This window comes from Plectropomus leopardus, chromosome 21 (genome assembly GCF_026936395.1).
Source record: "Plectropomus leopardus strain MGB_pleo_1.0 chromosome 21, ASM2693639v1, whole genome shotgun sequence".
In the NCBI taxonomy this organism is placed as follows: domain Eukaryota; kingdom Metazoa; phylum Chordata; class Actinopteri; order Perciformes; family Serranidae; genus Plectropomus; species Plectropomus leopardus.
In genome coordinates, this window is record NC_142196.1 from 10,368,764 (window position 1) to 10,394,423 (window position 25,660).

At 40.9% G+C, this 25,660-nt stretch overlaps 1 long non-coding RNA gene across 1 annotated transcript in view; it reads left to right on the forward strand.

The window, feature by feature from the left end:
- Nucleotides 1-25,660, forward strand: part of LOC121960446 (uncharacterized) — a 112,518-nt gene that overhangs the window by 66,386 nt on the left and 20,472 nt on the right. The window contains exon 3 of the long non-coding RNA XR_006106983.2: nucleotides 12,960-13,090. This is a non-coding gene — a long non-coding RNA (uncharacterized LOC121960446). The remainder of the gene's footprint in view (nucleotides 1-12,959; nucleotides 13,091-25,660) is intronic.

Sequence of the window (25,660 nt, forward strand, 5' to 3'; positions counted from 1 at the left end):
AGAGTCCTGCGTCTCTCTCTTCCCCTCACTCTTACCTTCTCTCTTCGTCTTTTATTCGCTTTTCTCACCTGCTTTTATCCCCCTTTTCTATCCCCTAAATTTTTATCTCCCTCCCTTTTCCTCTCTTTCTCATTTTTCTCCCTCTTGCGCCTAAAAATCTCAAAAGGGGAACAGCGAGTGAGAGAGGTAAAGGAGCATGCATGAATGGTCACTGCTGCTCCATACCATTCATTCCAGTCAGCGAAGGAAAGTGCCCTCCAAACGCTCCACCTCACCTCCTCCACAGACACCACCACCTCTGCAGGCCTCTGTGGGGTAAAGCTGCTTTAGCACAGAGTGGTTTTAACAAGAAGTATCTGCACACACACACACACACATGTGCACACACAGAAACTGTACCAATCCCCTCCTCCATCCCCCTTCCTCTCCCGTATCTCCTTTGAAAGACACTATTTCCGGAATTCCAGCCAGACTTTTTTTTTTATCTTCCACTCTCTGTTACATTTGTTCTTTTCTTGAAGTGACCTTATGTATAAGCACAGTTAAAGTCGCTCACACTGTAGCAGTAAAGGTATGGGAAAGAATGTCCCCTCTCTCCATCCAGTGCATTTGCCCACTGAGGCTTAGAGTACAGTTAGTAATGTGGCGCTGCCTCACTATAGTCCTGCACACACACATTCAAAGAGCGCATTGAAAAGATGAAGGCACGAACAAATATGGAGTATTATTAGAATAGTAATAAAAGAGGGGGGGGAATGCGACTACGCCTTGACTTATTTTCCTTCTTTTGATGAGGGGGAAGAAAGGATGTTCCACAAAGGGTCCAATAAAAGCAGGCTTCCCCGAGTGGAGGCAGAGCGACATGTTTTTGAACTCCGGGGGAAAGAAGGCTTCCAGGCCACTCTTTTGAATGGGTGGGAATCTGTCAGTTAACTGAAGTAAAGGTGTGCTGTGGATTTTAAAGCTGTGGGAGTGACATTTCGGGGGCAACTTCTAACAACTGTAAAGTTTTGTTGTTTTTTTTTAATTAGTTGATGAATGTCTTAGGACTTCTATCAGTTGCCGTTGACAGTTATCTCATAAAATCTGCAGACTTGACCGTTGGTTCTGGGTGGCGGTTAGTTCATAAAAAGTTACATTGGTGTTTCAAAGATTCGTGGATAATCAAAATTTTGAAGACGCACAGTAAAGACAAGGCAGTATGTATAATAAAAATTGGGGGGACACATACCCTTATATATGAAAATGTGCTCCAACCCCCCCGCCCCCAATATTCCAGTATTCTACAATAAACTAAAGACTAGGCATGTGGTAGATATCAGCGCATTCAACTAACGTCAGTATTATGTTTGTCATTTCACAGTCCAAGTGTAGACTGAGTACAGTGTCAGTCATGAATGTTGTGCTTGCATATTCGTATAGTATACTTTAATGCTGTGCTTGCCTTTGAATAATGCAACATAGTAAAAAACTGTTTTTCAAATTTTGATTTTTTTTTTCTGGTGGTGAAGACGAGGTGTGGAGAGTTTGTTCCCCCAAACGTTGACTCTGTGGATACTGCCTTGCAATGTAACATGATTATTCTTCAGTATTTGGGTTTGTACTTAAACTAGTTAGAAATATGGAGGGATTAACTATTTAAATATTTCACAAAAAACACATAATGCTAAGAATTTGTTCACAAATAACTTTGAATAACAAATAGTGTTCTTTGATATTTAATTTTGCTGAACTTCACAATGCAGGCAGTGCTGTTCACATTTTAATCTACATTTTTGTCACCAGTTTGGTTACAGATATTGTATTACTGCATAATGTGATAAGACAAGTATGAAAGCATGTTTGTGCGAATGTGTCATCTAATCGCAAACATTAATGAATTTAATTCAAACACGACTTAAGACAAATTTGAGCAGAATTGTTTAATCAACATTTTGACAGTAATTTGAGTAATATAATAGTATTAGTGATAATTCTATATTCCGGCAAGTATGCTTTTTGTCATTTCGCAGTATTACTGTATGTGTCAAATGTCAGATGTCTTATTTGGGTGCAGAACTCTTCACACCTTGCTCCCTGTGACAGCGATCCTTGGAGAATGAATCAATTTACACCACACTATGGATATTAAAGCAGGTGATAAATATAATCGTCTCTGGCGATCACCTTCCAAAGTAGCCGTGTAACTGTTTTTCAGCGGCGTGAAATCCTTTATCAAGCCGTCGCTGGTTGACAGAAACAATTATCCAGAGAGGGAGGTAAATGAATAAAATTAGCACTTGGAGCCCCCTTGCACATTTGTGCCTGTGGCTATCACCATGCGACGACTTCCCAAACTCTTATCATGAGCCCAGCACCAGAACGGCATGGGCTTTGTATCACGTAGTAACCCCCACCCATTTCACAATACCACTCCAAAACGCACACACACATTTAGCCTCACACTCCATGCTTGGTTTAATCACACTGCTGTGCTCGGGCAGTGGCAGCGCAGTTCATAATGGACTAATTTTTGCTGTGGACGATTCCAAACCGACATACTGTGGTTGCAGTATGTATGTGTGAACGTGTGTGTGTGCTCAACAGGCTTTAAGCACAGAGGAACCTCGGTTCACATACTTGACATACATTTTTATTGCAACAGGAAACACTTAGGCCAAATGCTCCCATGTTCAGAGGTGACTTGCGGTTTTGAAACTGGGCATTCCTTTCCGATCTCTGCCTGGGAGCTGAGAGAGAGAGACTATTAAATGAGGTCATAATTGTTTCCCCCCCCTCCTACCCCCACCCCATCTTCACCCCCACCTCATTCACCGGTCCCCTGCATAGCATTTCCTGTTAGGACGGCAACCAGACAGCCTTTATTTACCCCATGCTCATTTCCCTAAATTAATACCCCTCGCCCACATCTATGGCATGGGATCTTGTTTTGTGAACCTAATAAAAGTTTGGTAAATGCTCCGCAATTTGTTCCACTGGCAGTGACTGAGCCTGGAGTGATGGGCGAGGTGGTGTTAGCTTGGGCCTTGTTTTTTAGTGCTGTACTTATCAGCGGGGAGGATGTACAACAAACACACACTTCTTCCAAAAACACTGACACACTTCACTGATTGGTCAAGTCCCACCCAATACACCATGTTTTAAGGATTGGGGGAAATATTTTGGTAAATGAAAAAAGATCACTGCTTTTTCAAGCTGGACCCACATTTTAAAACCCACTTAAGTTACCATAATAGAAGAAGAAAGCACTCAGACATTGCATATTTGTGCCTAGAATGCACATTCCTCAGAGTGCTCAGGCCTACAAAAACTTATGCACTATAATTCCTATATAACCTACATAATCGTGAGTCAGGACACAGTGATCACATGACTATGCACTACAGGCTGTCGTCTGTTCAATAACAGGAGCAAAGGAAGACGTCCTGCAACGTTTTATAAAAAGCAAAAAAAGTCCCAAAAGGGAGGTGTTCGGAGTGGTTATAAACAAAGATAGGACTTTGACCTTGGAGACAAGGGTTTGTGTACGCTGTCATGTTACATTGTCATGTTACGTTGTCCTGTTGCATTGTCCCATATGTTGCCATGTTACATTGTCATGTTATGAACCTACTATGAAAATGCCCAGTTCAGAGGATATCTGCAGGGGACACACCTCCAAGATTTAGAACATGTCCATTTGTCCCCAGCAATAAAAACATGAAGAATAACTTTTATTTTGACAAAATTAAAGACATTTACACCATGAAATAATGCAGAAAAAGCACAAATTGGTGCATAAATATTCACCAGAATACCAGAAATGAGGTGTTTGATGCTGATGATGTTTCCTCCCCATTTTGACACGAAACCTACACCTCCTGCATCATGATGCCAATTCATATGATATTATACAGACCAGGTGCATAACTTATACTTATTATACAAACTAATGTATGAGGAGTCTATGGTGTCCTTTACATTTTGGTAGTTTTAAAATAGAATATATATTTTTTTAAAAAAATCTGCATCTGGCTCCTGATTACATTACATATTGTGGCTAGCAATCACATGATACTTGTGCCAGATTTTTTTATTTGTTTTTTATAGTACACTGAGTGTATGAGTTCAGTGAAATGTCAAAGAAATTACCAGCAGTATTTCACATTTTTGGGAAACCCTTTACAAAAACTGTTGGATCTTGATGTGAACCAAAATCTAATCACTTGTTTCTTGGACCATGGCTCCAGCAAATTTCATTAAAATCTGTTAAGAAGATATGAGATGCCCTGCTGTTACTGTAACAGTAAATTATGCAGACTAACGAATGAGACATAAAACCTAACCTTCCCTTTTTTGGAGCGATAAAATGAATATCTGTTTAAGTTTTTAGCTTTAATGTCCGTTGCATCTTTGTCTACATTTGGTAATAATATGCTGCATTTAGGGAACTCATCTTGTGTTATTTGTCAATTTAAATTGTTTTAATCACAGCACATGCTTCAGTAATATTCCTTGCTATGATTAACAGCCACTCAGTAAGTGTGTTGTCTCAGACTCCACTCAAATGTGTTGAAAGCGCCACATCCTTTTTAAGAGTGTGCCACTGGTTATCTTCTTAACTCCTCAGAAAATCTAATTTCTCTCTGGGCAAGCATTTAAATGCCTAATGACTGATAAGTGCAGCTTGGACTGTGTGTGTGTGTGGTTCCTCCTTCAGCTGGATTGAGATAAGAAACTTTGCTGAGCTTTTTTTTTCCTCTTTTCCGTTGGGGGGCAGCGATAACTCCCCAGCTCTTCATTCGCTGCTTATTTGGCATCATTATGTGTAATCGGCCTAATAGAATATGTCAGGGGTAATACGCGCAGGTTTGGCATGATGAAGCTGCTTTCTGCCTTTTGTGGAGGTAGCCGTCGCGGAATGACATCCATCACTGATGAATCTTTGGAGTAAATAGAGGGTTTCATGTTGCGAAATGAGAGTATTGATGCCATCCTACATGCCCTGTAGCCAGAACTGAGAAAAGAGGAATGGTGAGAGAAAGAGAAAGAGCGACAGAGAGAAAGGAACTGGGATAAGCGGTATAGGATATCCAGGAAAAATACTATTGCTATGGCTAAGCCAGGAATAATGACTTTATTGAATTTGACTGTGGTGCATTACGGTCTTGCATTCTTGAATGATTGACTTCTCTCTTTTAATGTTTTCTTTTCTCCATCTTATTTTCTCTTCCCCTCAAAGACATTCATCTTTGGACACACAGAGACATAAAAATAATGTTTCTCAGAGGCGATCAGCAATTGACCTTGGGTTTTTTTCCGCTACGCTTCAATTCCAACAGAAATTGTACTCCACTAATTGTGTATAAAAATGTACTTTGAACTCAGTGGGGAACTTTAACTTGATTTTTGCCCACGACTGATGCCCCGGCACTGATGATTTATGCGTCAGTGTTTTGAATATACACTTTTTACTCAGTTGTTTCATGTCCCTGACACAAGTACAGTAGCTCATCAAAATCCAGCTCTGTTGCCATCTCCAAAGGCGATGCCTCTTGCTTGAATAGTTTAAAGAGAAAGTGCACTATATTCAATTTACGATGCCCCCTTTTTTTGGTGATTGAAATTATATACACACTGTGCTCTCGTAAACACCGCTGTCCACGCTCCATCACTGACACACACAAACACACACTTCCCACACGCTCATGCATAAAAAGCACAATATAAGCCACACATCTTACACACTCGCTCAGTCCCCCCTGACACATTCACTCACACCCAGGCAGAGTCCCTAAACCGTGACATCCAGGACCGTGCTATAATTACAAGGCAGATGAACACATGGCGACAAAGCGGTCTCGGGAGGGGAGCAGAGCAGAGCGGAGCGACAGAGGTAATGATCTCTAGAACAAAGAGGCAGACCTGGGAGAACAGGTTCAAGAGTCAGCCACAGGGCCACACGACACCACAGGCATGACCTTGGAGAACTTTCCGAGAACACTCGAGACTCTCTCTCCGGCTCGCCCCGTGCAGAATGCACACGTTTGTGTTTATGCGCAAGTGTGTACTATAGTGCAGCTCTGCTCGTGAGTGTGTATTTGTGCGTGGTTGTGTGTGAGCGTGATGCGTTCAAAGGCAGACGTGTCCTCGGGGGAGGAAAACCCTAGAAATTGGTTATTGTATCACTGAGGCTATTTACCTATTTTGGGGATTAACATATTTAATTCCCCTTCTTAATCCCGTTGGAGTTAATGCCCTCGCATTTCCAATTATCTGACTAAGTGTAACGCAGAGGGAGTCAGGGCTTCCTCTCTTGCCTGTAACTGGGTTTAGCATGCAGGTCGCAGAGCTGTAGCTACAGTGTGTGGTGTCTTCAAAGACAACTTGTTTACGCAATGGTTTAATTGACTTACCAGACTGACTAACTTTGTGTTCTGAATTTTTTTAAAAAATATATAACTTCATTTATTCTCGCAAGAATGCAGTTGAAGAATAAGGACTAAATTTGTATTTTTCATGTTTCAATTCCATACACAATGTGGGACACGTTATATAGATGCTCCTGTGATCCAGGATGCAGTATGCTGTTTGCAGATGCTGCAGGTCTTTATGTCTCAAACAGAAACAGCTGTGTAAAAGTAGGTGTGTTTGAAAAATCCTGGCCTTCATGATAGTGGCTGATCCAAAACTGCAATGCCAATGGTTGGTCTGTAGTAGGGGTACCACCTCTCATCCAGGCAATGCAGTTCACCTTAATTTGTTAATTAGTGAGTGATCATCTCAGTCAGAACATGCCAAATGAGTATGGTAGGTGAGTTGAGAAAGAGAAAATGAGAAGGCAAAAGCCATCCGGGCACAGTATAGAAAACAAACAAAACATTAAAAAGGAAGAGACAAAATTTGCAAATGTCTACATATGGAATTTTTTTATTGTTTGTCAGCTAAGTTATTTATTTGTATTAATTTCTCATAAGCTCTTGCTCTTATTTGTGATAAATACAATGAATATAGAAGATAATAATGTATTTTTATTTTTTGTATGTATGTGTGTTGGGGGGCAGGGGGCTTGCCAGGGCCCTGAATTTGCTAGATCCGGCACTGCTACGTGACCATCTTCATCACTTTGTTTTTAGGTAAATTAACAGCAACAACGGCTGTCAAGCTCGCAATTTACCAAGCCATTCGTGACTCTTTTTGAATATTGGAAAACAAGGTCAGTATCAAAGACATTTGTGAGATGTAACAGAGCAATTTAATCAAAGATCCATTGCTTTAATCCACAAGAATTTGCAATTACAGTCTGATCTATAGCCATGGCTGGCGTTGATCATTTTTTCCCTGCCTGTATGAATATCCAGCACAAACACAAATCAAGGGTTTCATGCTGAGATGAGATAGGCACCAACTGAGGAGAATTACAAATAGTCCCACTAAATGGTTGCCAACATGAAAGAGAAACTATGGAACATTTTCGAAAGTTCCTCCTTCAGGATAGAGTTTTTACCATTGAGTAATGAATATGAAGTAACTTTTTTTCCCATACAAACTTTGAATGGTGGTGTTCAGATATCAAGAACACATCTTCCCTTCCCATCGCGGTCACCCAGCAATGTTTTCAATCAGATCCACCTGGTGTTGCTGGTTTCCCAAAGCTGGGCTGAGTCACACAAAAATCAGCTGCTATCTTTCCACAACACACGTGAAAAAAAAAAATGGAAGTGTAGAGCCAAAACACAGATGCACACATGCAGACAGTACATCTGCACATGCAAACACACACACACTCTCTGAGGATGTAATCACATGGGTCAGTCTGCTCAGTGTCACTTTCCTGAGTGGGGAAAAACAGGGGAAGCATGGCTTTTAACTCCCTGTGCTTTTAAAGCCTACGACTCTGTGTCTGTCTGTATTTCTGTCTCTCTGAGTCAACATTCGTTTGCAAACATTCCTCACAAATCGCAGCTTGTAACTTTGAGAAAACAGCATTGTAAGGACTACTATACTATACTATATATAAAAACAACTACTATAAATAAAAACATTGTGCCCATGCATGTGTAAGCATGAGCAATTAGTGTGTTGAAGCCGTTGTTTGTGATTCAGGAACACATGTGATTGCGCTTGCCTTCCAAATTCATGTCTTAAAATGAGCAGGAGGTGCATTAAGCGCTTCCTGGATGTACAGTATGTGCCCCCTTTTATGCGTCACAGCCACTGATGATGAGTGCATTCTTCATTAATCCAATAATTACGCAAAGGCTGCACAGAGCAAAGTTGTAAACCCCTTTTTTTCAACGCTCTCGCACATTCACTGTAATTGCCGTTTGCCAGTTTCTGCATGCCGAGCGAACACGGACAGCATGTGCATCTGTCAAGTCCAATCAAAGTCCCGAAGTTCTACATCATTTAGGATCTATTTTGCTGAAAATATCCCAAGCGAAAAAATGACATGTCAAGCTTGATCTAAAACATGCTCATGCTGTCTTCAAGGGATTTTTTTTACATCTACAAATCTTGAAAGCAAGGGCAATTTACAGACACTTTGTCTCAGCCAATATCAAAAGGCTATTCAGTGTCGTAGCCATTACCCATAAGCCCTCTATTGTGAATGAAGACGCTCCCTGTCACAAGACTCCAGTCCACTGGCACCAGAACCACCATCCTGCTAACAAACCATTAATGAATGCATCAGATTCATACTTACATAAAACGCCATGACATACTGAGTCGTGGCATGTCGTCGTGATTCTCACATGCATGAATGTGTGTGTGTTTGCTCCAATAAAAAGTGAGTTGCGGTATACTTTCACAAAACTACAGGAAGCCTGGTTGACCAAACATTTGATAAATCAAATGCACTTCTTGAGATTATCAAAAAATATTCTGCCTTTGGCAACAAACTGTACATATCAGACCTATGACTAACACTGTGGCACCAAGCAAGTGCAAAACTTATTCTGTTATTGCCACTGCTATTGTTTAATTCATTTAAAATTACACATGAGGTCATGTAAGGTTTTATAAGCAGCTATGCAGATTCGCCATCGACATGTACATTGAAACGGCAGGAGGAGCAGATCCGTGCTCTTGGCTGTTGAACGGTGATAATCATCTGAAATCTACCTTTCCAGTGCATTGCAAAGGTCAGAAACATCATGCATTGTAATGCATGTTATTATGTAAGAACAGTTTGAGGCAAATGGTACACAGGCTAAGAAGCTATCGGAGGATTGTAAAAATAGAGGTCAGGGCATTTGCTGACGGCGATAATTGACTTACTGAATGTAAAAACAGAAATCAAATGTTAACATTTGTCCTAGCCTTTGCTTAAAATAACTTTTGGAAACTTCTTAATATGGGAGAGAATAATAATTTCTGTTGCTTGTCCTCAAACTAAAACATTAAGTTTAAAATTAAAGTTCAGTATCATGAAAACACATTTTTTTTGTATTTATTATATACAACATTTTTTAGGTCCAACAGCTATCTCATTTGTAACAACTCTTGATTCAATCTTTCAGTAAAAAAAAAAAGAGAGAGAAGAGAATGAACCACATTGTTTACAAGGAGACAAACAGGCAAATCACCCTGGACAAATTCTCCTGCCTCCTCTCCACATAAAGGTCTCTTTATCTGCCCTCTGGAGTGACAAGGCCAATCCAGCATCTCTCCTCTCCATCAGCACTTGTTGTACTACTTCAACTCATTCCTGCAAAAGAAAAGCCCCAGTCTTTCATTCTGCAAGTTTGGGTCTTCCTCCTCCTTCTCCTCCCTCCCTTCTGTGCTCCCCCTCCACATGCTCCATTCGGCGGTGACAATCCGGTCATTATACCATCTTCACCCTGTCTGTAACCCCCCCTACCTCACCCCACACTTTTGCGCTGCCCTCCGTCCTCTCCTGTCACCCCTCCCCTTTCGCTGAGCCACTATGAGCTATATTACTTTGACCCCGGCCCATCAATCTGCTTCAATTGGATAATGATCTGTAATCACGTTCTTTCAGGGGAGTCTATAAAACGAGCCAGGGCCTCAGCACCCCTCCTGAGAGGGCTCCTTCTGTTCCCTCACCCCTCCACACATTTGATCCAAGCGCGTCTCCTTTCAGCTTTCAGGCCCCCACTAAATACCCTCGCACATGGGCAGCCGCTGCAGCCGGCGGTGGGCCTTGTAAAGGGAGCGGAGGAGGGTGAAGGGGAGGGGGATTGATGGCTCCGCTGTTGATTTTTCATGGCCCTCGCTCTCCAATGGGAAGGAGCTAAGAGGGACAAGGTGGAGCCCAGCAGGAGGGAGCGGGGACACAGGAGATGGAGAAGGAAGGAGAAGGGGTGTTTAAGGCCAGGCCCAGCTCTTACCAAGAGTGGGGGCCCCTCCGCCCCTCACATTAAAGCTGACCCTCCATTAGGTCGTTTTGTACGACAGGCTTGTAATCGATAGAGCCTTATAACTGAACAGGAGGAGCGGCGAGGGGCGGGGTTAGACGGCATTTGGGTGAGTGTGGGGCCAGTGGGGGCGTCATGGGTGTCAAGGAAAGAGTAGGAGGAGAGGGATAAAGAGAGAGATTAGGATAAGGTTGATGGACAGGGAGAAAGAGGCAATGAATGAATAAGTAAATGAATGGAAGTGGAATGGAAGGCAAATTAAGCCATGAGCCTTGCCTCCTCCCACCCTGTCTTAGCCGCTTTCTCCTGCTAAATTGGGTTCAAACAAATATAATCCTTACATGGGAGCCAAAATTGGAAATCAAAATCGAGCTCACAGATAAAAATCGAGAGAAAAACCACTGGCTAATAACAATCCGGTACCAAATTTCACTTTCTATTTTTCTGCAGACTTTCCTCCTCAGTTTGTTTGCAGAGGGAAATGACTTAATGTGTGTTACTGTATGAGATCTTAAGTGGTGTTATCACATGTGGAGATAAGATCTGGAGGGGGAGGGAGAGAGCGCACAAGGGGCTGTTTTCACAGCATATTGCACATTTCCAAGTCAAAACTGACCCCGGCGCGCCACCTCAGTTAACAGTTATCAATTGTTCTGTGGGGCTTCCATTGTGGCCGGTTGGCGGGGCAAGCTGCGTCTCCCTTCATGTAAAACACACGTGCACAATTTGAGAGCAGTTCATGAGGCAAGTGGAGCAGCTTGACCACATTTTAAAACGCCATCAGTTCACTGGGTGCCTTTGTGTAATCTCTTCTGCGCTCTTGAATATACATAAAAAAGGGCTGTAGAGTTTTAAGGGCCATACAATAAATTGATGAATGGTGTATTTTCTCTCTCTCTTCCTCGATCTCTCAATCTCTCTCGCACTATGAAGTGAGGGGCCCGTCTTGTATATCATTATTCCCTTCCACCCATTCTCTTGCAAGTTTAGGGCTCTTACATGTGGAGCATATGCCTATTGAAAGGGTGGCACCACGCAAGGCAGGCACAGATGGAGTCACCCTCCCCGTCAATGGGCGGACAATGGAAAATGGAAATCAAAGTTAAAGGGGTGCATCCAGCCCCATTTAGCCCACACAAAAGGTGCTTGTAGGAGGCAGGGCATTCGGGACGAAAGGGGAAGAGGAGGGAGCGTTGGGGTGGAGGAACATGTCCCAGGCCACTAGAGTCCATCCTCAGCTGGCCTCTCCATCACCGAGGTGATAGAGACATGCTGACACTGCGCTAGACACCCCGGCCTTGTTACTTTTAACTCCCTGTCGCACCGGTTGATGAACTGTGCCGAGTGATAATTGAATTCTTGTATTTGTTTTTAATGCCCGGGCTTTACTTGCAGTTTCTCACCTAAAATTGCGTCTAACACATTACAATGTTAAATAAAAATGTAACAAAAAGCATCTCAGCTGGCGTTTCTCCATTTCCTAAAGGAGAGAGAAATGCTGACGGGGTGCTAGAACACCAGAGACGGGCTCATGACAGAAGCTGAATGCATATAAACTTTTACATTTACAGCAAATGGTTGGTGGATTTACAAGACATCCTTGGAGAGGGAGTAGAACAGTTGACAGAAGGTGCACATGATGTTGCATATTCATTGTTGTTTTTTTTTTTTTTGTGGGATTCGTTATTGCTGCACTAACATTTCATCAAATTATAGGTTTTAGATAATAATAAATAATTTGGAATCCTTCTTGCCAAAAAAAAGGAACAGACTAACTAAATAAATGAATTCCTAAATTTTTCAACACGTGTCAGTCTTGCTGTTGTTACTATGCATAGCGTTGACACAGTCATCCCTCTTGTTTGTCTCCTAGTATCATACATGGTGTCCATGACGACCTAATAGTAAATAAAATAGAGTTAATAGAGGAAGTAAAATAAACCGGAGGAGGAAGTGGTGAGCAGTCCATCCTGTTGTTGTGGTGGATGCTTGCTTTGAACGCAGCTCTGATGTGACCCATAAAACAGTATGCGCTGTTTTAAGAGACAGTGATTTCACTCTCATTAAAGATAACTACACTCTACTGTACACAAGTGCACGACACCTCTGTGTTTAATGGTACTGTTACTGTTTCCTCTCGCGGCATGGGCGCTCATTTTCCATACGAGGAGCAGGTGAATCTCTCTTTCTCTAGTAACTGTAAAATCTGACAAACTAAAAAAAATCAAGGAAACAAATTGCCTCGAAAAAGGTATAAATTAAACAATTTGCCGTTAGTTTATATTTTTGCTTTATATAGATATGAAACAGTAAGATAAACTTTTACAGTGCATGAAAATGTTGCATTGGCAGACTATACATCCATGTTTGAAAAATTACCTGATGATTATTAATTAATAAAACGTTTTCACAAATCACATTAATAATTAAACAAAATCTGCATTTTAAGAGCTACAGCGATCACCTTTAAAACAATTCACAATCAGACAGGAAATATTTTGGTGTCATTTTCTTTATTTTGCCATTTGTCAATAGGACTCTTCATGTATTGTGTCTAAATGACAATAATCCTTCATTTGATCTTTTTGTGTTGTGCAGAGCTGCTGGGGTGTTGGCGTCTGGGGAGGCTGAAAGATGGCAGGCCGTAATGAACCTTGGTCCGACCTTTGACCTCCTACCCCCCAACAACATCACCAGCTGAGGGCTGCCACAGAGGGTCTGCTTGTGTGGTATGGCGCACACACACACACTCTTTCCCAATCTGTAATACAGAGGCATTTTAGTTTTGACAAACAGAAACAAAATACTGCTGCAAATTTCACTTTGATTATAGATTACACCTCCCTCAAACTGTCTTTGAGTGTCTCATCAAATACTAAAGAACAGCTTTGCCCAGCTCTCATGGTTTTATCTGCAAGCTGCATTTAGTATTCAGAGTACTGTGCTTTTTCAGCGAGAGAGAATTCACCTCAGACGCCCCCCTGTTTTCCCTCTGTACTGTGGTGTATGTGCCCGTCCAGGGGGCACGACATTGTTGCTGATGCGTAATACCCTCTGACATAATTGTGCTGTCAATCTGCAATATCTCTAATGCATGAATAACTCATGACTGCAAGTGTGATATCAGCTGTCTATGCCTCAAATGAGATCTTTTGTTTCCACTCGATGTCTTGTTTGTATCTATTTTATCCCTTTTACAGCTGAATATATTCTTCTCAGGAAAAAAAAAAAACAGAACATGGCTCTGGTCAGTCCCCTACAGTAATATTATATTCTGCTGTTAATAAAATGGCAAATGCAGACATGCTGGATGGAATTTGTAGTCTGACAAGTATTCTGTTGTATTTCTGCAAAATAAAATTTTTTAAATCTGATTAGATTCAGGTTAAAGGTCTAGTGTGTAGGATTTCGGTGCATCTATTGGCATAATTGGTATATAACATCCCTAACTATGTTTTCATTAGTTTACAATCACCTGAAAATAAGAATAGTTTTTTCTTTGCCTTGGAATGAGCTGTTAATATCTACATATGGAGTGGGGCCTCTTCCATGGAGTCTGCCCATAGCCCAGACCGGACAAACCAAACGCTGGCTCTAGATACAGCCATTTGCATTTTAGCATATTCACACTGGCCGTACACGTTTGGAACATGGAATGAGTTACGGTTCTGCAACCTCACTTTCAGCAATGTGTGGCGAATCAATTTTACTAATGTATACAGCTCGATTTTCCCACGAGGTTTAGAAAACCCCTTCTGGAAGTCATTATTTTAGTAGTTTTAACTAAATATAAGGGATTTGAGTTTGATTAATATGACAATTAACATTAAGGATTCATTTCAAACAATTTATTGTAGAAAAATACATAACTCAAATACTATTCTTTAACTCTAACCGTCTTGACATCTATAGGAAGGCGTACTGTAGCTCAGCTTTGATCTCTATGTGCAAACTAGCTATATCTTGCAACCCTAGGCTTGTTCTAAAGAATCTGGTTTTCTCTGTCGTACAATGAGATGTGATTTTTCTCTCCTATTTATTCTTTTTTTTATTTACTATGTTGTTTCTCACGCTACCCATATTCTCTCTGTTGAGAACATCAGCAGCAACACATGGCTAATTTATTACACACAATCTACAAATAAGGTCCTGTGTTCACCGTACAGCCCAGCTGAGGTGTGCTGTAGCTAAAGTGCCCCTCCTTAACCTCATCTCATTTTTCTTCAGCCGGCCTTTACATTCCTATAGAATATGCACGCGATTATAATGCGGGAGTTCTGTGAAGCAGACTGACCATCAAGAAAGACTTTATAATTGTATGTTTTGTTTACACATTTATCTGAGTGCGCTTGTGTCTTCCGCCTCATTGGTCCGACTCACAGACATTTCCGGAACATGAGTAAACATCCACTGTAAGCCGCTGGACTTCACCCTGTATGGACAGCATGAATGATCATCATTGGCTGTTAAATGGTCAGCATGTGATTAGTTTAATAGCCTGACAATGATTGCTTCAGTGCCTGGTATAAATTACAAAGCATAACGAGACTTTGCTTCTTATCGTGATGGGCCTTATTTAGTAAAAGCAACAGATGTAGCCAGGAATACTGGAAGTAAAAAATGTCCACTAATATCCGCAAGAATTCAAAATGATAGATTTGATCTTCAAACGCCAACATGTGCAAATAAGTGTGGCTTTATTTTGGGTACAACATGGACACATCCTCCAGGACTCTAACTTGTTTTTTTGTGTGTATCTATAGCATCACTCAGATTCATATCTGTCTTGGCTTCTTATGGATATCACTGTAAGATGGGGTACTTTTTGTCCAAAGTGATCTTTTTGTTGTATCACGGGGAAGATTCTTTAGTCATCACATTTTAAATAAAGCACACAGTGTGATGCAAAAACACCTGAGAACACACAGACACACACTCACAATATGCCAGAACTGCTCACACCAAGCCTCTGCAATAATTGACTAATTGATCTAGCTTGTAGTGGGTCCAGCCCGCCTCCTCTCAATGACTATCCAATCAATCCCCGCTCTCTTCCAAAATGGCATGTCCCATAACAAATTACAGCTAATGAAATAACCATCAGAATGTCATTACATTGGCGGGCCCTCAGCATTATTACCCAGCATGGCTCTATATGTGCATGTGTGTGAGAGGGAGAGAGCTTATGCAAGTGTTTATGAATAGGCGTGATCATGCTGTTATTATCCCACATGCACCTGAGTCACTCTGTGTGACTGACAGGCCTAATGAAGATTCCTTGTCATTTGTTTCTTTGGTCAAACGACTCCAGTTGTGGACCCAGGACAAAGATATGGTGATAAACACTTTTTATTGGTTAAAAATGTTCTACAGATTCTACATTTTTATGCACTTTTAAGGCCTTTGCATAATTTGTACCCAAAACTTGGATCCATGTCTCCTGGAACTCACACTCACTTAGTTTGTTCCCATTACCAGACCACCAAAAATCTCATTTAGCTTCATCGGCTTCATGTACTGCCGATGTCCCTCCGACAAGAGACCACCGTGGCAGCCCGCTCTCTCCACGTGAGTCCAGCCATTCTCCTTCCATTCTGAAGCCAAATCCACCGCTTTTCTCCCATCGCCTTCCTCTTCCATCTCCTCCTCCACCACCTCTTCTACCATTCCAGAGCTGACGGCAGATGGTGTTTTAATAAAGTCCAGTAGGAATAGGACTGTGAGTAAACAATGCAGCACATGCCAACTCAGTAATTGCTGGGCACTATTACAACCCCTGTGTCTGGCAAGGGAGGGAAGGATGAGAGGCAGAGAGGATAAAAAAGAGAGGATGAGGCAGACACACAGAGAGGACAAATCGGGAATGAGAAAATAAGAGAACGAGGGAAAAAACAGAAAAGAAAAAAGCAAGAGATAGATGGGAAAGAGGGGGTTTTGGAGAGGGGAAGGCAGCATACACACATATACACCTAGCAGCTGGAGCCAGAAAAGCGCAGCTGGTGAAGGTGCAGGGAGGCCACAGGGAGGAGGGGGGCTGAGCAGAGCTGGGATGGGCTGGTCGAGGCTGGGCTGGGCTGGGCTGGTCTAGGCCAGCGGGTGCAGTCCCGGGCCTCCAGGCTATGGGCTCCGAGCCCAGTCTCTGAGTCCCAGGCCTTGCTCTGCGGTCTCCACTGCTGACACAAGGCCAATGCAGTCCCCAGTCAAACCCCCAGTCAACGGTCAGACTCATTCTGGAGGAGGTGGACTCAAGCAAGACCAAAGTTAAAGCTCCTGTTCCATGCAACTCTAATGTCGCCTTGCTTTAAGGTTAGGGTTAGGGTTATGGCAATGGCTAACCCCTAACTTATAATACTTAAATTGTATCCTCAGACTAAGAACACCAGCGGAATCCATGTGTTGCTTTAGAGTCCTATGTTATGGTTCATTTTTCCATTTTAATGTCTCCTAACCCGTCACATGCAACAATACAGATGTAGGACAAAGTATAATACGTTGCACAAAACACAACCCTATACACATGCACACTTTGACATTTGATCCTCTTTTCATTGAGCCTTCATCACCGAAGAGAGAGGTCCTTACAAGTCTGCAGAGAGCTTTCCCATGATGCACCATTATGCCAATCGCCTCCAGGGGTGTCAATCAGAAACCATCGCTCCACAACTCTGACAGCTCAGCTACCTGACATCACACACCTGTTTGGCTCAGGTATTCCAAGAGAAAATATGCGAAGTGATAGATAACAAAGAAATACAGAAGCATAACACCTTTAAGCTGTTTTAACACCTTAGAACACTAAAACAAAACCAATTCATCTCAAAGTGTATGAATGTTTTAGATATTCTTAAGGCGCTTTTACAAGTAGAATCCTCCCATAAATATAAAAGGTAGAATAAGGTAATAACAAAATAATATTTCGCTTTCACCTGGGTAAAACTTGATAAAGCACCTCCCACAGCTATATAGTTAGTGGCTCTCATCAAAGACAATTAAGGAAAATGACTTTTATTTTAAAGCTGAGGTTAAATGACCAGTCTCCTTAACCTTGAAGTTCACCATCCACATGAATATTGAATGATTCTTAACCTTCTGTTCTAATGCTAATTGAAGCGGAGGGGGGATATTACATATTTGTAATTAGGGGCTGTTGGATAGGGCTTAAGCTCTGAGCCTCATTAGCTTAATCATGAGGACTCTATCAATTATGCAGGTGGAGGTATGGCGGTGATTTGAGAAACATTCTGCTCTGTAGAAAACTTTTTCCCCCTGCGGAGTAATTATATTGACGAATTCCTCTTGGACCTTGTCATTAATTCCAATCCCAGTGAGGGCACCTTTTTTCCTGTGTATAGGAATATATGTGAATGTCAGAGATTGTGGATGAGTTTACTGCGTCTTCCAAGGGACTGGCCATGTTATATGAAGCTAATCCATATGGAAGCTAACACAAACACAGCGCCCTAGGACATCGCCCAAATACGACATCAAACAGCGTCCTGACAGGTTTACTGATGAGCACAAACAAGACTTCGTGTCGAAACACAACTTCTCCCTTATGACATCTTGAACTTCTGTCCAACCAAGTCTTCTCACATACTTTCAGGCCTTGAGAATTTGCCTTTTCCCCCTCAAGGCATCGCACTAGAGAGACGGAAAGAGTGAAAGACAGAACTCGGCAGCTCAGAGAGAGTGAAATATGAGCTCCTCGCTTGCTCCTGCAACAAGATGTCTTCACCGTAAGGACACTCCCAATGGACCTGTCATATTTATTTGAGCATAAAGTGGTCATACACAACCACACAGCACTTCTATCCTGCGCTCCAAACTTCTGTCAGGCCTTACCTCAGACATCTTCCTTACCTCCAGTTTGCCAGCAGGTTTGGGTTCACACCATTAATCTTGAGCAAGAAAGCGGGAGAGGAGATGGCGGTGGGGAATTTGCGGGAGGTGGAAGAGGTGGGAAAGTGGGTCAGAGGACTCGGACCGAAGCGAAGGCAGCTGCCCCTTTAGCACCACGGTCTTCCTCCAGAATCCCCCACATCGTCCTCGCCTCCTCTCTGAGGGGTGGAGGTGACAGTTGGTGAGGGACCTTTGAGAGGCCTACAGATTGGCTCTGGCTTTACTGTACCAGCCAGGATCTGTATGCAGAAATGTTTCTAAGAATAAGAATGCTGCCTTGGAGAGCTTTCTCTGGGCAGGTGATTATAACTTAAGAGGTTGACATGGTCTCAGATGTGGAGTGCTATATAAGATTTGTCATGCTTACTTGTCACTGACGTACTTGGGGCTTATAATTCCCAACAGATACAAATGACCAATTTCTGATTTTCCCCTTGGACTTTCTGACATTTGACTTACGCTCATGTAGAGGCTGTGCAAATGCACAAACATAGAATAAATGCAGCTGGTTATCAGAAATTTGAATGAGTGTTGATATGACAAGTACCTAACTCAAAAAGTTGTCAAAACTCTGCCATTTCTATATGTTTTTGCACTGCATTTAGCCATTTTTTTAAAGATCCAATTATCAGCCATATTATTCAGCATTTTTACAATATTTGAAATTGTTATTTTTCCTTTCCATAGCCGTCAAAATAAATTGTTTTTTGGCTATTTTGGCTCTGATGCGACTGCCTCCCTCTGTCTTCAGTCTCCATAGATTTGTGCTAATAATGTTAACATGTTGTACTGAGGGGAAAATGTGTTTGGCAAAAGACATGTTTTTGAAGTTTTAATGGATCTGAAATTTGTACTTTTGTTTAATTTTGTAGCTATTAAGCCATGTTTTTTGCATGTTTTATGTGTGTTAGTTTAATCAATCAAACTTACTGCACTTCGCAAAACATTGCTGTACAGAAACCCCCCTGCCAACGAGTGTTTCTTAGGTGTAACTGCTGAGAGTTTTACACATACGAACAGCTTTTGGACCAATATAATTAAACATAGGATGCTAAGAGGCATTTAAAAGAGTTTTGTGCTGGAATTGTCATTCTAAACTTTGACACTGAGATGTTCATTTTTACTTAAAATATGTATCTGATCCAAATATTGGTTATCATTGTCCTGATTACTGAATATCGTAATCAGCCATGAAAAAAAAACATACCCATTGATCCCTACGTTTTTTAGTGCTACTATACGTGCAATAAAACTGAAATGCTACATGAGTTAAACGTGATGGGGCACATGGTCTTCTTTCATAAGAACATTTTCCTTTACTTTAAATATACTCTACTGTTGCTACACTTCCACTCATTCTCTAAATGAACTCAAATAACACTCCATCTTTTAACACAGAGAAGTGGCGTTTCCACGTCAAGGGGGATGGAAAATATATAGCTATAAATGTATTAAAATATTGCTTTTACACCCCATCTATCATAGTGCAATTTCATGGGTCGCCTTTTTAAAAATTAATTTCATTCTTTGACCTGTTACGAGTGGAAGCGCTAACATGGGGTAGGCTTTGAGTTAAATTGCACTTGTGACTTCATGGATCACATTTTCAATTACCTCCGAACACTGTGTGGAGAGCAAGAGAGAGAGAGAGAGAGAAAGAGAGAGAGAGTAGATCATGAAAGCAGCGTGCACCAACAACAACTTTATTTACTGGGACAAGTGGTATGGAAAAGTGAGATTTAATGAGCTATGTTCAACAGCAAGAAGGTAATGGAGTACAAGCAGAAGGCTCCAAAAGACAATGGCTGGTTGTCGATTGACTGCACATTGTGTGCTGTGGCATATCTGAACTAAAGTAAGCCGCAACACAAGTAATATGTCAAACACTTCTCAAACTTTACTGAACTTTGTACTGATGCATGTGTAATATTCACTGACCGTTATTGCCAATACGATCACAACATACATGATGACAGATATGTTATTTGACTTTATCAAACTGTTTCGTTAGACACTTTTCTCTTTCAAGTATTTACACTGAAATTAGTAATAAATTGCATCGAAAGACTATATAAATAATGGAGACATCACCTAATGGTCTATGGACTCCCATTTTGAGGCCTTAAGTTTGGCTTTTTGGACGTCATCATCTTATTTTGTTTTTTTTTTAAGCCAAGTGAGCTGATTGAACATATTTGGGTGGAAAGGTTGGTGCTATGAAGGAGCAAGGGGTAGATCTAACTGAGAAGCTGAGGACACTATCAGGGGATAGGTCAAAGCAGCGCTTAATTATGTGTAAATTTAAGCCTTCATATAATGTAAATGTGTGAGTTATAGAAAGATAAACCCCTTATACAGTTGTCATACACTGGAAAATTAGCTAAAGAGACCAACATTGTTTTTTGTAGCAGGCTGTACACATGTTTATCTTTGCTGTTATGTTGAGCATTTTAACATGGGTGTCTATGGTGATTGTCTTGCTTCTGGAGCCAGCCTCATGTGGCTATTTAAAGAACTGCATTTTTGGGCACTCCCATGTTGGCTTCATTTTTCAGCCTTGAAGTTTGCTGCTTTTTCAAAACCTGTACAAGCTGTACCCTGTCTTTTACCCATTGCATACTGGGATAGGATCCTTTTGGATCTTGGACAAATCTTGACGTTAATTGTAGGAAAAGTTATTGGTTGACTGCAGGGTGTCAAGGCAACATGAGGTCCTCTAGACAAACAGATGCTAACTCATGCCCATATGACTTGGTCTTTTTTGTCAAAATACAGAAAAAAGCACACACAGCATGCCATCTCTGACTTTGCTGTAAACACGGAGCTGAAAGACAATCCCACGTCCCTTCATCATGTGAAAAAGTGTAACAAACAAATGTTTCTTTATGGTATGCCAGGGCTTGTTGCTGTCATCCTACTGTGCATCCTAAGCAAGAGAATTCTATCTCTATTGAATCCAGATGGACACTGACCTTTTTATTTCGTGACTGTAAATATTAACAGAAAAGACCTTGATTTATTGTGGATTAGTGGCTGGGGGACATCATGTCTCTGTTCTAGGTTAATAGTAAATATTAGCAATAGTACAGACCAGGATTGTTTTCTCAAGGATTAGGAGCTCTGTACAGGCTGTATAGTCATGAGGTAAAGCCACTAAAATTTCAATTGTAAGGGCTGTAGTTCAGAAAATGGCCCTATTACTGTAAAGCTATGAGTTTTAAGCTTTTACAATGACTCCCTATACAGATATCATTTTTAGAGATTAACCTAAGGGCATTTCTTTGTGATTAAATGCTAAACAGTGGGAGTTATTGGGAATACAAAAGCTCAAGTCAAAAAAATAAACAGAAAATACACCCCAGTCCATGACCAGGATGTGGCTAAATGTGTTATTTTACTCAACTGACCCAATAGCAAATTATCAGTTACCAGTCATGTATTCATAAAAAGCACATCACTTCAGAGGTTTATTTTGTCAAAGTTAAAGGATAAAGCGAGACAAGGATTCCACCAATAACAGATCAGAGTTGTGTCATATAATTACAGGGCTCAATCACTGAGGTAAGCCAAAAAGCTAATGTTGACTTACCACATAACCTTTCAACTGGTTAATTCCCCCCTCCGCTTTCGGAAGAGGTGAAAATGTAGCCGCCTCTCTCCTGAGGGTGAACTGTCTTCACAGGTATTAGAGAAGAAAAAGGAAGAAAAGTCGCTCAGTGATAGATATGAGAGCGCATCTAGATCCCTTCATGCCATGTCAACCACATCCTGAGGTGAAGAGGACACAATGAATGATTAATTGGGAACGCCTTGCGACTTTGTAATGTCAGTGTTATGTATAAATATTTATATGTAACCTTTCTACGCATATGAGAGTTAAAAAAATAAGTGTTTGACTGGTGTACATGCAAAGCCTCAATTGCATCACTCATCTCACATTTTAACATATTCTAACTCCTATCTCAACACCCATGACAAAAGAGTTAAAACATTAACGCATTAACGAATCAAGCATTCCTGTTCTAAATGTCTCTATATTTAAAACATAATGACTAATGGTCTTTAGTTAATTATTTATTACCTAAAATAGAAGCTTGGCATTTTTGGAAAACAACTCCTCAGTTGTTCCCAACCTTGTTTTGTCATTGTGGCATGGCTGCTGTCAATGCCAACCAAGCTACAGTACGAGCTCAGAGCCTCTGCCATGTGGATGTAATTTCACCAGGATGATTTTTTTTTCTCTACCGCAAATCAAATAAAAGATTCAGCTTTGAGGGTAGAAAATAAACCCAGAACTGATCTGCATTACACCGAAACAAACAAGAGTGAAGTAAGAAAACGAGAGAGACAAAATCTGAATGTAATGGTTGTGGAGCTATACACATTTCCTTTGATTACAAGGTATTAGTGTCATCCATGGGCCCATTGGCAGGAAATGCTGGGCTGTTCACCACATTGGAACAAACACAAACGTCAATGTCTATTAATTCAGTTATAATCATATTTGAATGGATCGTCACTGCGCTGCCATATCAGTCTTTCTCCCCGCAGTTTTGAATGAGTGCTCTCAGGGATTCTTGAATCATAGGAAAACCACACAACTGGCTTGTGTTTGTCAAACATATGTTTAGAGGCAGAAGTTTTCTGCAGTGCAGATTGCATTAACAAAATCCAGGATTGATATGACTGACAATGAAGAAAGAGCAATCATATTATAAAAGGAAATGTTTAAGAACTGAGAGCAATTACACATTATAGTGTGAGGTAATCATCTCAACACAAACCAAGTAGCATATTACTAAATTTTTTTCTTCTTCGTGATTTCATGATTAAATATGGAGACGTGTTGATGTTGACGTATCATCTTCTTGGCTGTTTTTCTTTGGATCTTTTTTTAAATTATTTTTATCAATCAAGCTTTGTCTCTGGAGCCAAAAGTAGAGCCATATTGCATACCCAGTCTTCCACCCTGACCTACAGAGACATACTGTAAAGGACTGTATTCTGATTTTTTTACGTGTGAGATCAGAGTGTTCACAGGGAAAACAAATGTAAAAGATTTTTTAAATGTTTATGAGAAGAAAGACAAGTTAAACAAATGGCAGGTATAATGGCCACGGACTTGACTAATGATAAAGATTGCAATTCCAATTCTAAAATGTACCAGCTCTCTGGAAGAAGATTTCTTGCATTGCAATAGAGTCTTCGTGGCTAAATACAGGATGGATTAAATATAAATAAAACCCTGCAAGCTGTAGAATTGAAAAAAAAAAAAAAACAGAATTTTGGATTACCAAAAGGTGTATTAATTAGATGCTGAATAACATAAAGGTTTTTGGCCCATGCAGTTTTGAGGTCGTCTGCATTGTTATATTTTACAAATAGTATTGTCTTTGGCCAAATTTAGAGTACAGATTTCATTTAGTGTCGGTATACTTTTGCTCACAATATCAATATTGTTCCGTTAGACTTCAGGCATCACTTTATTTTCCATTTGGTCTATGGTAAGCGCTTATTTCTGACCTAAAATTACTTTTTGTGTAATGCATCTTTGCAGCTTTGGGGAGCAACTAGTTACACATAATTAAATTACACAATAAATGTAATTGCAGTCTGTTAAAAGATGTCATTCAATTGCAATTACCAATCAAAATGTTGGTGATTACAAAGGGGTTACATCCAAATATATTTTTTCGGTAAAAAAAACCCTTACATGTAGATAAAACATTCATTCTGTTGCTTTGACTCTTTGCACCGTGCAGGAATGCCAGCTTTTGGCATAGCCTATATCCAACAGCAGTTTCAGCTTTACGGCCTAGTTTAAAACATTTGTTAGAAAAGCAATCAAAAGTAATAAGCTACATTACTTGAAGGGAGTAGTTAAAATAGTCATATTTCTTAATACATTTTTAACATGGTAACTATCTGTAGCCTATTACATTTTAAGAGTAACCTTTCCAACACTGTGCATCTCTCTCTGAGCAAAATCTTAATCCCACAAGTGCAAGCGATACAGTAAACTTCTTTTATCAGTGTAAATTCTTTCTGTTGAAATATGTGTTGTAAATTGTAGCTAAGATACAAATATCAGCCTCACCTAACTCAAGCCTAACCGGTCCTGTTGAGATTCACCAGGTTGTGTGAGGTCCCACTGGATTGTGGTATTAATGTCAAGCTCCATCACTGGATCCTGTAAAGAGAGAGAGGAATGGGAGGGCAGACGGCTCGTTTGAAACATTGTTTCCATGTATTATGAGTAAAAGGCACATGTGTCTTCCATTATAAAGACAGTCTGTTGCATTGACCTTTGGCTGTCTGATGCTCTGAACCACTACACTCTTCTCTTACATTACACGGGGGATATTATCAAGAAAAGACGAGAAAAAAACTTCAGAGCTGAGTGTCAAAGTTGATTCAGGAGGGCCATTTTTCAGCAGTGACAAAACACCGCTTTGCAAAATGGAGACCATGGGTGCAGTCAATAAATGTCCTTCAGCAGTGTTGACAAATCATTTGAGTAGTGGCACGCGATGCCACAGAGGCATTGCTGAAGCACTGCAGCGTAGCCTCTGTGTAGCCTCCCACTCCCACCCATCCTCCCAATTAATCAGGCTTATCTTCACCTCCATCACTGCTGTCAGTCACACTGGAAAAATGCTTCCACTGGAGTGTGTGTGTGCCTGCGTGCGTGTGTGTGTGTGTGTGTGTGTGTGTGTGTGTGTGCGTGCGTGTGCTGCATGTGTGTATCATGGAAGGAGAGATCATGCGTCTATGAGCTCATGCACAGCTCATGCACAGCTGTGTGCAGGGGCAGTACTGATTTGTCTGAGTTTGTGTGTGTGTATGCGTGTGTGTGTGTGTGTGTGTGTCTGTGTGTGTGCAGCCAGGCAGGCAGGCAAAGTGTTAAACATCTGTCTCAGCTCCATCCACCCAGCCAGACTGAGTAGTGAAGTATTTCTCGGCCTCCACTACGATTTAGTGTCTCAAACTGCACCACTCAGTGTCCCTGCAGTCATGCTTGAGGCCCAGTGTGTGTGTGTGTGTGTGTGTGTGTGTGTGTGTGTGTGTGTGTGTGCATGTGCTATTTTGTCACATGTAAACAAAAACCAAAGACAAAAATTATGTAACATTTAGATTTCAGCAATTTCAGTCAGTAAATGTAAGAACTGAACAAAATGAATAAAAACAGAAGCTGGGAAAAACACCAGCGATTAATAAGCTGGAAAAACATATCTCACAGTTCACTGGCGCAATTGAATTTAATTGTGTTACAGAGAATTGTAAATTAGACACAATATAACAAATCAATTTAAGGTCCCTTTAAGTTCTAATTAGGCTTAATTGTTTGGTTAAATTATGTGTCTGTGATAAAATTTTCGTCAATTACTGATATTACCAAA